The following is a 15,860-nucleotide window of genomic DNA, read 5'->3' as shown; positions in this document are numbered from 1 at the left end:
GAGAGGAAGAGAGAAAGCAGAAGCGACAAGGAAGGTCCTGAGCTGATTCATGAACCGAAGGTGGCACTGCTCAAGTTTGAGAGAGGCAGGGAGGCGTTCCAGAGGGAGGCCCCAGCCGAAGAGAGAGATCTACCCCCAACTCTCTTCTTGGAAAAGCATCTGACCCTCAGAGAGTTGGAAGTGGATGAGCAGAGAGATTGAGAAGATTTGACATTGATACACCGTGCAATGGTCCTATCTGCTTGCAATTTTTGTGAAGTTGACTGAGCTGCGGCTTATGGCACTTGAGCTCCCATCATAGGCAATGTCCTGCTAAAAAGAGCATGAGTAAAGCCATGCTGAGCTCCAACTCCACAGAACTGCCAATAAGGGCATGCTGTTTGGTTGGCAGAGTACTTTTCAGTATATATTAGTATGCACGTAAATGCGGGACAAGACGCCTGGGAAGTGGTGCTTGTGCAACCGCTAAACCTGACTGCAGCTGCATACTGGACAACGGACTTTGGATAAATCTCATGAATAACATTCTGCAGAGCAGCTTGGTATGCAGCAAATTTACTACTAAGCACACATGACAGTGGCTTCAGGGAGCTGGGAGTGCCCAAAGCCACTCTCTCTTTCAGACCAATGCACGTAATACCATTGGGACAGTACCAAACAACTTTGTACCAACTTTCTCTCCTGAGGAAAATCAAGTCCTTCATCCCAGAAAGCAACTTCAGATCTGCTGTGTTGGGTGTCCTGACCCACGTTTGAGCTATCATGCTGCAACATTTGGTGCTGTGGGCTTAGAAAATCCAAGATGGCCAAAAAGCCCACAGGTGCGCCAGAATCCAGGAGAACCACGCAGTTTGTGCGCACACCAAAATGGTTACCTCACTTGCCACCCACCAGTGTAAAGAAAGATCTTTGTTAACAAAATCCACTGTTACTGATGTCAAAAAGTTGCTGAAATCGTGGCTCACCGGACCACTTTAAAGATTCAACCCTTTTGTGGGGTTCCACATAACCATTTTACTGTAAGGAGCCCCATCAAAACAATGTTAAGCAAGGATTATTTACTACCATGTGAGAACCATTCCTGTTTGGAATGCATTAATCCAAGAAAGATCCCAAAAATGGATGCGGTACCAACAAAATCCTCAAGGCGGCGCTAGCGGTCTAAACTCTGACAGGAGAACTAAGTGAAGTTGCTGACAAAGGGATTTGACTCAGCTGACTTCAAAGGCTGCATTTTAATTAAAAATTAGCCACCTGCTGTTCCCAGAGGCCAGAAGCCTGGGAAACCCTCTCACCGCAAGAGATTCACACCACTGCCCAGGATATCACATGGTCATAGTAACCAAATGCAAAGTGACCCCCTGGTCTGCTGACCTCAACCTCCTGGAGACCACACAATAGGCTATTGCACTTGAATGGAATATGTTGATTTTGACTGTTTCCTGTCAACAAAGGCCAGCCTGCCAGAAGACACATGTGATCACTGACCCACCCAAGTCTTGGAGGCGGAGTCCAACACTCTGAGAACTGAATTGAAAGCAAAATATATATTTTACAGAAACACTGATAACTCTTTGTAATCAAATGACAGGAATGTATAACTTTGAGAGCCTTCGTTTAAAAAATGTACCTTCGATTCAAGCCCAAACTCCAATTTGTGTGATGTTCTGGGGCAAAACCCTGCTATTTATGTATACTACAGACTCTGTGTTTAAGCTAGAGACATGGTAATTTACTGGAGTATGTATGGACAGGCCGTGTACATGTGTATAAATCTGGAGAAAAATCCGATGTTGCAAAACCCACTAAAAAGCACCAAAGGTTGCCATTTCTGAATGCAAGCCCCCAGGAAGAGCAGAATTGGAACAGGGGCTACCTCATGTGATATGTGATGGGTGCATGTAATTTCAAACCACTGTGTATCTATGAAATATGTCTTTAGGTCAAATATAGATTGTGTGTAAAGTTGACAGGGGTGGGTTCTCTGTATCATAAACAGACCTCATCATGATGACACTTCATTTCATTCCCCCAATCAAAGGGAAGAGGAGGAAGTGGCCAATGACAAGTGGAGAGGGGTAGGGCCTAGAAAGCTAGCCTCTCCACCCACTTTCAAAACACATAAAAACAGACAGTCAGGACAGATAGGGAGATTCTATTCCATCTGCTGCGGGACGCTCTGCCGGGAAAATCCATACTTTACCTCCATCAACCTCCAGAGAGCCAACAGTGGGACTTCAATCTATCCACCTTCAGAGACCAAGACTTTACTTCAGAATTTGTAGCAGAGAGGTCAACTACAAGCTAAATCCCTCTTTAGCAGGCCTCAAATCATTGCAACTATTCACAGCCAGGCAAGCTGTTTGAATTCTTTGCAAGAACTCTTGCCATTTGCCAGAAAGCAGTGTTGTATCCAGAGAGAGACCAGCTGAACCGGAGACCGCTGTATCCGGACCCACAGACCTGATCAGATCCAGAGTGACCCAGACCGCTGTTAGCAGAACCAGAGAGCTGACCCAGATCACTGTGAAGTGCCGAGCCCAGAACCGGAGTCCAGTCCGAAAACCTGACCAGATCCGTGGCGAGGCCTATTTCTAAATATATTGTGAGTACCTAGCAGAACTGAGCAGAACCAATCTCTTAGTTAAAATAATATAATTCAATCTATTTTAATCTAACCAGAACTGCCTCCTAGAAGTTGTCACCTGTCATTTGCAAAGCTGTCACCTGTCATTTTCTAGCTGCAAGCTGTAACCTGTCGCTTTGAACTTTTAAAATTTCAAATACGAAAAACTACCTTTATTTAATCGTCCGTATCTCTGGACCCGTTTGGGCTAGGAACTTGGTTTAACTTTCCTCTGTAAGCTTAGCATCTCAGCTATCTCAGCTTTCCAACGAGCCTAGAACTGACTTCCTTATACTTTCTCCGTAATCACGATTCTCCCACTTGCGAATTTTACCGCGATTTGCTATTTGGTTAAAAATCCAGCCACGAGTAACCATCAGCAGTCATCTCTTTCCTTGCTAAAAATGTGTTTGCCTCTTAAGAACCATCCTAGATCCTTGCTAAAGTGAGCCTGAATTCATCCCAAGTATATTTCACTTACCCTGAACCTCCTAAAGGGAATTAAAACCATTTTCAGCATCTTCCTCACTTCATTGTCACCATATTCAAAGCATTTTGCATGTGTTTCAAAACTCCTACCTGTTGTATAAGATTGCTGGGGTGAACTGAATTACATTTGATTGCATTTCTGAGAACTGTGTGCTTTCCTTCCATTTCCTTGCATTGCATAAAGGGGGGGGAGTGGATTGCCAGAGAAAAGTGATTACATTGTTTTGCTGAAACCCTATCAAGTTATTTTCTGTATTGCATTTTCATTCCACCTTGCATCCATTTGAAACCATAAAGGTATTGTTGCTATCTTATCCATCCTATAACCACTCATCATTGATTATAAAGAAGTGTGCTAGTGCCAGACTATCCATTATTGATTACTGCTCAGATTAAGTGTGATATTCAATTATTATTTTTTTATAAAGTGTGATATATATATATATATGTTGTTTAAATGATCAAATAAACCGTTTAAACTTGCAAAACAGAACTACTTCTTGGCTCTGTGGGGTCAGGGGGATTCCAAGAGAGGGGTGTTATATAGGGGTAGTCATACAGACCTCATGAACTGGACGTAAAGATATATCAATAAGGGTTTCCATTCAGTATCCCAGACTAGGCATTGACTTAGCTGTAGTGTTGAATTGAATCCTCTTACAACTGTCCAAGCCTAGGTCCTGCCCGCCACCTTTCCGGTGACTACTCTGGTGTCCTGGGGATGTGCTCTGAAAGCTACAGCATGACTCATCAAAGAACACTGCAAATTCACCCATATCACACCAACCCTCATTGAACTGCCCTGGTGCCCACTACAAAATCACATCATCTTCAAATCCCATTTCATTGTTACCATGAAGTCGCAAAGCTCTGCATCTCAGGAGGCATATGATCCATCAGAAGTAAGGACATGTGCAGACTTGTACTCTGCCAATGCAGGAAGGAAAGAACCAGAAGACAGACCTTCTCTCACTATGTCCCAAGAATCTGGAACCTCCTCCCTGCCAACAGCAGACTTGCCTGCTCACTTCTACAGTTTAGGATGGCACTCAAGAACCTCCTCTTCATGAAATGGCGCCTCCATAATGCCTAGGTCCACACACCCTCCATTCCCTACCTACCCTACCTGAGACTCGGTGGTCTGAAGCCCACTGTTTCCTCTCCTGATTGCTAGATCCATTGCTGACTAATTGTCCACCCTACTCCACCACTTTGTTAGCTCCCCACTCCCTTGTGTCTCAGCTTCCCTCAAAATGTTATTCCCTGTATGATTGTAAAGTGCTCTACTGCTGCTCAAAGTTAGTTCTGCGCTCAATAAATATAATAATAATAATAATAAAATAATAATTATGCAACTTACCATTGCGACCAATGACATTTCTATTTAATCTAAAGAGCAACTGTGGAGCACATACATGAGTATCATCAGAGCCATAGCTACATCTACAAGCCTTTTCTGAATATTTCACAATGTCATATTTTGAACTGGAACTCTTGCCTGAGACCTGCAAATGTAGTTGTTCCTTTTGTGAACAAGGGCTTCAGTATACAATACCTTCCATGCAGTGGAATGGTACCTTATTCTAAATATGTGATATTTTATAAGTTCTAGTGAACTGTATAGCATGCCATTTTGGGGAATTTAAAAAAAAGCAAGGGAATACGAAAAAAGAAGACAGTAATTGCCATAGCTGCCCGGTCTCCAGCTTTACCAACAGCTTCTTCGGTTCTCGGTTTGTGGTTTTTATTACATTCTTTAACTATTTCCTTCTCACGGGTTCTCTTGGCAAATGTATACACACACTACAATTATACTAAACTTTGAGAGACTAGAGGGAATATTTATATGGACCTCTTTAAAACAACCCTCAAGGAGTCAAGAGACTAAACATACCACACTAATGCTTAAAGGGTCCCTTGCTTCTCGAGTTCCTTATTCTGACCCAATCATATTTATTCACTTTCAATAAAAGCATCAATAAAAATACATTTATAATTATATCTAATACAAGATATTACACTTTTTTTCCAAGACCAGTTATTGCACATTTATCACTATTTTTGGCACTATAGGCCCCGGAACAGCAAACATAACACTCAGTTGTCTGATACCTACATTCACTGTTAATTAGTACCTCAACATAGGACAAGCTTTACAGTTTGCTCTTATACTCTTACTTATCCTGACTGGGTACTCGAAATTCCCCAATACAACTTTCTATTCATTCACACTTATGTCATTCATACATCCTGTCATTCTACAATCCACACTACAAACCACGGGGAGCTGAGGACAGTCTCTGCACGTGAGAGCGCACTTTCTATTTGAACCAATGAGGAGAATTCAAGTTCTGAGAGATAGATGAATGCATCATTGAATGACAGACTGATTGATTGAATTGCAGGTGATTACTACTTTATGTGTTGCAGTGCTTTAGACCCAGTTCCACAAGTCCTAATATTAGTGAAAGGGAGTGGAGGGTTTTGGGCACTGTTCTGTAGTAGTGTTGCTCACAGGAATACTCTCACTACTTTTCCTCCAGGATGTAGGCTCCTACATTGTAATTGTGATCTGCTCCTTGTCTTGATATAGCCATCCTTTGGTTCCTCCTAGCATGGCAGGGAGTGAGGTGAAAGCTTCAGGAGGGCATGTTATCATTTATTGGATAAACAAACGGTTACGATTTTGGTTTTTGGATCACCCTCTTGATGGTGTGCATGAGCCAGTAGCCTCTGGTCATTGGTGTGAGCAGGTCTATCTAACTGGCAGTTGTTTTGAATGTGGCAAATAGAAGTCGGTATGGCAAATGAAACTGGACCATTGTCAAGAAAATATTGCATGTGTACACAGTTACCGAGACTGAAATGTTGAAATTAGAGGACTCAATTGAAAGGGCTTTCTGTTTGAAAAAAAGACTGTTCATTTTATTTTTTAATTGATTGAAGCAGTTGAATAAGTAATGTAGTTAGTTGTTTAAGAAATGTCTACTGTCAAAAGGGTGGCACAGAGCAATATCTGTTCAGTTCTTGGTGGGAAGTGATTACATAATTCCGTTATCGAAATAATCTTTAATGAAGAGCATCATCATCAAAAAGCTGTGGCAACCTTCGCATTCACAGATCAGAGAAAGCGTTTGATTTCAAAAATGGCATTGTGTTGTTAAAATAGGAAGTTTTCTTTTATTGTAAATATGTCTTCATAATCACCTGTTGCAATACAGTGAGCCTCATTATGAGTGTGGCGTTAGCCATGCCGGTAGATACAGAGTTATGAATTTACCGGCACCAGGCAATGGGGAGTTACTGGGGCATTCCAGCCCCGGCAGACCCAGTAAATCCCCATTGCTGGGTGCCGGTAATTATTACTCCCCAACCCCATTCCATTCCGATTGGACTCAATGGGAATGGGGAGGCCAGATGCACCAGCCCCATTCATGAATGGTGACAGTGCATCCGTCGAGGTCTGCTCCGGGTGCCGGCCCGCCTGCCAGGTCAGACCTGGTGGGCTGAAAGGCACCCGCAACCAGAATTCGTAGTTTGCTGTTCTTGCAACAACGGTACCGGCAAGCTTACCAGTACCGTTGTTACTGGACCGGCAAACTTGTAATGAGGCCCAGTGACATTGACTGAAATTTGCTTTTGGGTGTTATTTGAAATGTCGTGTGTTTAATTAGTACATGAAATTTCATGGGAGGTTCTTCCAACTTCATCTCTATACCCACAGGACCCATTTTGTATATTTGAGTGTTCATCTATGTGCAATATTTGTCTACAGTGTTGTGTACTTTTGAAGTCATTTCTTAGTAACAAAAATAGAATAACATAGAAAAGAAGATAAGAATGCTGGAAAAGTTACGTCAGTGCTGAATAGGTGTTTAGGGAAGGTTTTCCACACCCCTCTGCTGAGGAGTGTAGAAACCAAACATAATCCAAACACACTCTTTTCGGTGGCACAGCAGAGCAGTAAGACTGCACCAAGGGGAGGGAGTGAAGGCTGGTTGGTAAGAACAGTTAGGCCCCACAAATTACACAAAGCATACACTACACATGAATACTAAAAATATATTTACACCCTTTATTATAGGATTACACGAAAATCATATGATATTTCAATATGTATTTAAGGTCAATACACTCCAAAGAGTGTTGTGCCTTAGAAAACCCCTTCCCTCACCTACGGCTAAAATAAGACATATACCTTAAAGCACAACATCCTAATGTTATGGAGGAGGGATTCCTAAAACAGCGAAATGGATATGCAGTTTAAAAATCAAACAACCTCGGACACACAGTAAATCCCTCAGGTCAATGCTACACATGTAGTGTAGCATAGAGATGGTGTTGATATGTTAAAACTGGCAACAAGTCAGATACAAATTATTATTTCAGTTCTGGACTTGTCTGGCCCCAGGAAATCTTTAAACACAGGTGTAAACAAAATAATCAACGTTAGTTAAAGTAGCACCTCTGATTTCTATGTACAAGAGTTCTTTGCAATTTTAAATTACGTGAAAGTCCCTAGTAAATCACAGGGTCATTCTACAATTCTGGTCTAGAACTTCAGGGACTCTACAGAAGAGTGTTTTGGAGTGGTTTCCATGGAAGACGGGGGTGTCTGACAGGATAACACCATTGTGTCCATCTCAAAAAGGGGGATAGACCTGTAGTAGCGAATGTAAGGACATTGCCATTTGCATAATGGAGGAGGTGTCCAGCAAGATCTGGAAGCTGGAGAAGGAAGGGATTATTGAGAAGGTGAAGGTGTCTGAATGGATTTCCCCTGTTGTGGTGGTGCGTAAAACAAATGGCGACACAGAAATGTAGTCTAATAACTACAGTGTGTGTCCTAAAAACACTGAATGTGCATATAAAGAGAGACTTTAAAGCAGATTACACTAGATGAAGGGTGTAGGTAGGCTTACCGAAGAAGATTCACTAAGGTGTGCTATGTAGGTGTACTATGTATTCATCAACTTTGAAATGAGGTTTGCACCACCTCTCCGTGGACTCCTGATGGTCCTAATGTGGCTGGCAGAATGCTGATTGGCCGGAACTTACATGTCTGCATTGATCTTCGATGCTTGAGGACAACGCGATGTGTGAAGCACGTGTTTCAGAATGCATTCGTTTCTGCTTGGCAGTTACCTAATTTTGGAATTCTTCAACCAATCCTGCATGCGTAAGCGTGGCATGCCTGTCACGTCAACACAGCTTCATAGTAAAGAGCAGTTGGAAGGGTATTTTAGTTCCATGGCTACTTTTCTACTTTTAAACTCTGTTTTCCAGATTATTTTCCCTTTTTAACCTTTCTTGTTGTGAGGTTTGTTACACTTCTTCTGGTTGGGGGCATTTTTAAAGAGTTTTCTTTTTACTGGTTGTGTTTCTCGTTTCCTTTTTTCATTTTTGCAGACTGTGGAGATTAAGGATACAGGGCCCGGAGATACTAATGGCTGAGGCAGAGGGCACGTCTACCTCAACTGGTGATGAGACTGCAGAGACGGAGAAGGTTGTCAATGGCATGGAAGGAGAGCAGAAATTCCGTTTGTGGGCAACGCAGGGTGATTCCCTGAGTGCCATCTGAGAAAATCACCCTCTGGCAGAGATATGGATCCCCTAGGGCCACTTCTGTGGCCACCTGATGAAATGCAAATCTGCCTCTGTGCTTAAAGTCTGTCTACAGCCTCCTTCATCAAGCACTTCATTTGTTATCCATTGGTGCGTCTGAGCAGGAGCTTTCATGAGAAGAATGCACATCAGAAGATCCATCTCGCAGGGGGGCGTCACTGCACAACAGCCTGCTGCTGCCCCTGTACCATCCACTTCATTGAACGCACTGAATACACACCTTACTTCACAGTCAGCAGCATGGGAGCCACTGTCAGCTCCTCTGCTTACCTCCTCTGTTACCTCCACTTCTGGACCATTGGAGGTCTGTCGGGTGTGAGAATGACTTTCTTCCACTGTCACTAACTATGGGCAGGGTATATTTCCAAAGGTTAGCATGCACTACATGTTGCATATAAAATACAGGTGGACAGGAGCTTTCCTCATTAGTACTAAGCAGCAGAGCCATATCACAGGGAGGTATCACTGTACAGCAACCAGCTGTAGCCCTCGCACCAGCCACATCATTGTCATCATCTACTAAACCCAGTAAGCAAAATCTGCACCACTAGCAGCTCCTCTAATATCCTCATCTCCATCTTGTTCTCCTCGTCTCTGCCATTAGATTCGGACTCTGCACCACTCTGCCTGAGTCTCTTGGGTTTGATAAAGGTTTTCTTTTACTGTAACTTACCTCTGACACACTGATAGAGTATATTACCGTCTGTTAGTATACACTAAATGTGTGCTTGTTAAATATTTCTCACATGTTTACAAATAAAGCATGTGATTCTTGTCACACTGGCACGCAGACCTTGACGGATGCACCGCCACCATTCATGAATGGTGCCGGTGCATCCGTCCTCCTCATTGAGTCCAAAAGGACTCAATGGGAATGGGAAGTAATATTTTCCGGCGACCAGCAATGAGGAATTCCCGGGACCGCAGGGGCTGCAATGGCCCAGCATATACGGCACAGCTACTGCCGGACTCATGATGAGGCCCAGTGTGTTTAGTTTCAGACACTGTGGTAGGCAGACATTTGTAAATGTATGCACGTTTTAGTGAGGGAGAGGAGGGACTTGGTTTGTGTCATCAGAAACTATGAATAGATGATGGTGCCCCTCTATGGTGCATGGCATATACGTTTGAAGATGTCATCGACATGGGTATAAACTTCCCAATGAAGTTCATATATAACATTTCTCGGTTATTCATATACAGATTTACATGGTTATGGTTGAAAGATATTGGGCCTCATTACGACCCAGGCGTTGGACCATGGTGCTAATAGCACCATGGTCCATGCCGGTAACTTACCGACTCCGCCATGGCGGAATGGGGAATTACCACCCCATTCCGAGGTTGGCGGGGCGGTAATTCCCCATGCCGCCATGGCCCTTCCCCATTCCCATTTTCGCCCCATAGGGCTCAATGGGAATGGGGAAGGCGCTAAGTACGGTGCTGCAAATTGCGGAACCGTACTTAGCACCAAGGTCCCTTTACGGGTCCCTACTTTAACGGCTGGTAAAACCAGCCGTTAAGGTCGGGTCCCACAAAGGGTCCTCGTAATTAGGCGCTAATAGGTTTACGGCGCCGCAGCCTTTTGCGGCGTGGTTAACCCATTAGCGCCTGGGTCGTAATGAGGCCCATTGTCTAAAAAAGTACGAACAACATTTTCTCCGAAGTTAATTGATTCTTAAAAATGTCCATGGTTATCTTATGAAGCCTCATTTGTATTTTCTGCAAGAAAGAAAGGCTAGCAATATTCAAATTGAGTGAATACTACTTGATCTTAACATGTAAAATATCAGTATGTATAAAGACTGGACTATTGAAATTACTAACCTTGACATAACATAATTATATAGCATCATTTAGTATGTCACCAATTGTGATCAACATTATATTTGCTACAAATCATATTGACTATCAGAGTCTGCTGAGTTTGGTACAGTGTGAGAATCATTTTCATATAGTTCATTGTTTCCTCGATGCTCGCACTTGTCTGTATAACATAGGTTGTTTGTTAAACATACACCTGTTAAACTGTATCTGTTCTTCACGCTCAAACATCTCATAAACTGCAGAATGGCTCTGGAGCACATGGCATTTCACAGAGAATGACAGATATTTCTCCTTCCTACATGTTAAATCCATGTCCAGTGGGAGATGGAATTGTTGTCTGTGATTCATCAAAGTAGTTCTTAATTTGAGGTATGAAAGCATTTCTTATAGGCGCTTTCTTTTCCATACTTATTGGTTTATTAGAAAACATAGGCCAGCGCAAGATGCAAGTTTAGTTATACTGGTTCTGTGATGATAGACTTGGCAAACAAATAGTTCGTGTTTATCGAATTCCTGAACAGGAACGTTTTCTTGTGTCGCCAGTGAATTAAAATCTGAGAGGGGGTCTTCAGTCACTGTAGTGAATACATTCCAGTATGAAATTCTACCCTTCCTTGTCAAATTACCTATGGAATCAGATCCAGACAAGTCAGGCCTCATTACAGGTTCATCGGTAAAACCTGCTGGTAGGCAGCAGGCCACCTCAGACCCCGTAACACTGTTTCTGTCGCCTGACATCCCGTTGCTAGTGGGACATCATGACAGGAGGCGGAACGGTAAATCCCCATTCCCGTGGAGTGCCATTTTTAACAGTGCCTTCCCTTCAGTGAAAACACTGCCAGTAGGGACCTGAAATCCCACCAGACTCGTAGTTTGGCAGTCCGGAAAGGGTGCTGATACGTTGCTACTGGCAGCCTTATTTCGGACTGCCAAACTTAAAATGATGCCCAAGGAGTGAAATACAGGTAATGCAGAAGCCTTCAATGAGCCTAGTGATTGCAATATCTCTGCAATTGAAATAATGTGCCTCTTTACAAGTTTGATGGTAATAACATGATTGTTATGTGGTATTACAGCTAAACCTGTTTACAGTTCCGTCACCCTCTTTAGAAGTTGTTTGGACTCCATTGGGATACAAACAGATTTAATGTGAGAAATCATTCCGCTGCTGTAAATCTGCCAATGTTTAAGATAAGGTGAAGGATTAACCACCAGCTGTTTTCTGCAGATAAATCCTCCACTTCTATTGCAATCTCAGAGTTTCACTGTGGGTTAAATTTGGCATTAATTCCATTGGCACTTAAACATTTGGTGGTAACGGAATTACCATCAACATGGTCCTGCACCTTCAGACTGAGACCCAGGGCCTCATTACACGGAAGGCGGTAAGGGTTAACTGTCACCGGTAATGGTACCAGTGACCGTTAACCCTTACCGCCTTACTACGAGGTCCCTTTGCGGTTAGGTACTTTAACGCCTGCTGTTTAGCAGGCGTTAAAAACCAACCCGCAATGGGACCAGAGTGCTAATTACGGTACCGCAATTTGCGGCACCGTAATTAGCGCCTTCCCTATTCCCATAGAGCCCTATGGGGCAAAAATGGGAATGGGTAAGGGCAATGGGGGAAGGGGGAATTACTGCCCCGCCAACCTTGGAATAGGGCGGTAATTCCCCTTTCCACCAAGGTGGTGCCGGTATTTTACCGGCATGGACCAAGTTGCTAATAGCACCTTGGTCCTCCGCCTACCGTGTACGAGGCCACCAGTGTGTTTTGAGGCAAGCACAAAGTGAGGCTGAGAGTGAAGTTTTGAATAGCAAGATTGAAAACATTAGTGTCCTGTGCAAATATGTAGAATTTTGTAGCTCGTCTTTCTGTGTCATTAGGGCTGTGAATATCTTCATGTCTATGGGCCTCATTACACGGACGGCGGTAAGGGTTAACGGTCACCGTTAATGGTACCGGTGACCGTTAACCCTTACCGCCTTACTACGAGGTCCCTTTGCGGGTTGGAGACTTTAACGCCTGCTTTTTGCAGGCGTTAAAAACCAACCTGCAAAGGGACCAGGGAGCTAATTACGGTACCGCAATTTGCGGTGCCGTAATTAGCACCTTCCCCATTCCCATTATGCCCTATGGGGCAAAAATGGGAATGGGGAAGGGCAATGGGGCAAGGGGGAATTACCACCCCACCAACCTTGGAATAGGGCGATAATTCCCCTTTCGACCAAGGCGGTGCCGGTATTTTACTGGCATGGACCAAGGTGCTAAGAGCACCTTGGTCCACCGCCGTCCATGTAATGAGGCCCTGAATCTTTTTGTGTACGATTAAGAGAGTCCAAAGAAAAATGTGAGGAAGCAATTTATGTATGCCCCACCACTACACAGTATGTTTTAGTCTGAACCTTTTTGAGCTAGGTAATTACTTAATACATCTTTGCTATTAAAATGTGAAAGAAGCTTCTTCATAGTAACAATACATATGTTTCTACAGTTTATGATTTTGCAGTGGGTTGGGACAATTACCTAGAGCTTCTTTTGCCTCGACAATTCGAGTTTTCTTTGTATGTTTCAAACACTAAGGAGCTCATTTTGAGCATGTGGTTATGAGAATCTAATGCATAAAAGACTTGCATCGGGCTTTCACGACCAGATTCCCGTTGCGGCACATTTTCCTTAATATGTATGATGGAGAGGAGGAGCAGAAAGTAATGTACATATCCGCTGCATCCATCCTTTCCACCATACAAATATTACAGCATGTGTCTCGGCATTGATTTTCAAGCCGGCACCAATGCTGGGGGTTCCTGTGGATTCCGCCAGCCTTGTGCATAAGCAAAAAGCAGGCAGACTCCAAAGGAACCCATTGTATACATGGCAGGCAGCGTTTGCTCAGTTTTCATGGCAGAGTGCAAAAGGGCATTTGTTGTTGAACTTGTCAACACATAAAATAGATCCCGAATTTGAAGTCCCCCAAGTGCAGAATGACTCGAACGCATCAACATATGACGTTGACTCTGAAAGAGATGAATTTGAAGAGCAAGAAGAGACGTTCACAGTGGATGGTACCAGTTTCCCAACGATGACCACCACTTTTTGGAATGCCCTCCCTTCTCATATCAGGTTGATTGACTCTCATGCAGCCTTCCGGAAAGCCATCAAAACTAGGCTCTATGTATAACAGTGCGCATGTACCACATGTATGTATCTCTGACAGTGCATAAGTATTACCTGTATGTTTCTCTGTTTATGTAACCAAGCAACCTGTACTAAGTAATTATTGTTGGGCCGCATTCTCGTTACACCGAATTAAAGCTTCTTACGCTCCGATCATAGCGCCTCGATGCCTGTGGGCTGTAGTGCGCTCTACAAATCCAAAAAATAAAATAAATAAACATAAATGTATATCTGCCCACACCTACTGAAGAACGCAAACAACATGATATTGTGTATCAACGGGTAGGGTTTGAGAACAACAGCAAAGATCATTCCACGTCTCACTTCCTCACGCTAACAGAAAGGAGGGAAAAAATTGAAGCAATGAACCAAGGAGAACGGCCTCCCGACACATATCTGTCACATGTTCAAAAGAAACACGACACACAGTCCAGAGACGAGCCAGCATGTGACCTAGATTGGACATTCTGAGACAGGAGGCAACAACTACAGACTTTATCCGTGAGTCGCAATGGATCCAAAAAGGATGTAAATCTACGAGAACAGGGAAGTTGCAATTTCATCCCCGACAAAACAAAGACAAGCAACAAACCAATCACCAACTATTTACTATCATTGCAACGCATACTCAATGATGGACTGATACTGAATCGTCAAAAATGTGTTACGGTTGCTTCATCATGTTAAAGCACTACGAGCAATCGACTCTGGGGACATTGCCATTGTAGAATTTACTGAAGAACCACAACACAATTGCGTGTGATTGCACATCCATTCTAAGATGATCTGCGACCTAATGCTATGTGCTGCGTCGTCATTGCTGCCCTTGTGATTTGATATAACGGAATGGCGACAAGATTTAAGTCTTGATAAAAGAACTGAAAATATAAGCAAAGACAAAGAAGGGCAAATAAGCAAACGCGAAAGTAGACAAGCGCAATAAGCCTCCACTATTGATTGTTATGAAAGTTTGAGTCTAATAACAAAGCCCGCAGCCAAACCCACACAGCGGAATCGTGAATTTAATGTAACAAAATGCAATATCAGTGATCGAGACGAGACACCACTGAAAATAACGTTCAAGTGTCCAAACATCAACAATAAAGGAACAGCAACAAGGTGAAGTTGACAGCTCCAGCCTCAAAGACAGAAACATAGAGCTGGTTATCAGAAGCTCTTTGCCTTGAAAACCACAGTTAACATTTATAACCTTGCCAAGTCTTACCACATCGACTTGGATCTTGGAACAGTCACGGATTCACACACTTATTTGCCAATGACACATGTAACCTGGATCATTTTCACATCCTATGCTTATAGGAAACATGGTTTTCTTTACAATTAATTGAGGGGGGCTTTGATATAGCTATGAATCCGGTAATAAAAGGAAAAAAGGGGCGTCCAATGGCAGGCCTTCTTACACTAATGAAAATGAAAAGTGGGCTCTGAGTTATCAAATCCGAAGATATAAGCCCTTACAAACAACTCACTATGGTAGAAACAACCCAATAAGTCAAAGCTGCGGATAACTTGTTCTCCATCTTGTATCTTTACTGGCAACCCAAGGCATCTGGCACTTCCAGCTACATTGACCAAATAACTATATTGATTGACTGTTTAAAATCTTCATACTTGAACCCCAACATAATTTTGTGCTTTGACTTAAACATCAACTGTTTAACAGTTTTTTGTGACAGCGTCACAAAAAGTAAAAGCACCAACAGATCTGAGGTCAGAAGGAGCACAGCCAACATCTGGATGGAAGAAATGGAGGCAAGAGACATGTCCATCCTAAATGGCCATTTTAGGGGCGACATACCTCTGCTGGTCACGTGGAAAAGAGGAAACCAGGAATACACGCTGGATTACTTCTCAGGATCTGAAAGATTAACTCAGAGAGTTGTCTCTCTACAAGTCACACCAATGCAGCAAAGGGACCACAATCTGGTGGAACTAATGTGCCACTTACAGTTGCCAGCAATGTCAATATCTTGGGAAACTTTAGTGATAGTTGAGTCAGGTAGAAACAGACTTTGAATGCAAACGTGTGCACATCACCACAGAATATCAAAAAGGCCCCAGTAACAGAAACATCAATGTTGACTACCGCCAATGCTG

Source organism: Ambystoma mexicanum, chromosome 4p (assembly GCF_040938575.1).
Source record: "Ambystoma mexicanum isolate Mex_15411 chromosome 4p, UKY_AmexF1_1, whole genome shotgun sequence".
NCBI lineage: Eukaryota > Metazoa > Chordata > Amphibia > Caudata > Ambystomatidae > Ambystoma > Ambystoma mexicanum.
The sequence above is the reverse complement of the archived record's forward strand: the minus strand, read 5'-3'. Positions refer to the sequence as shown.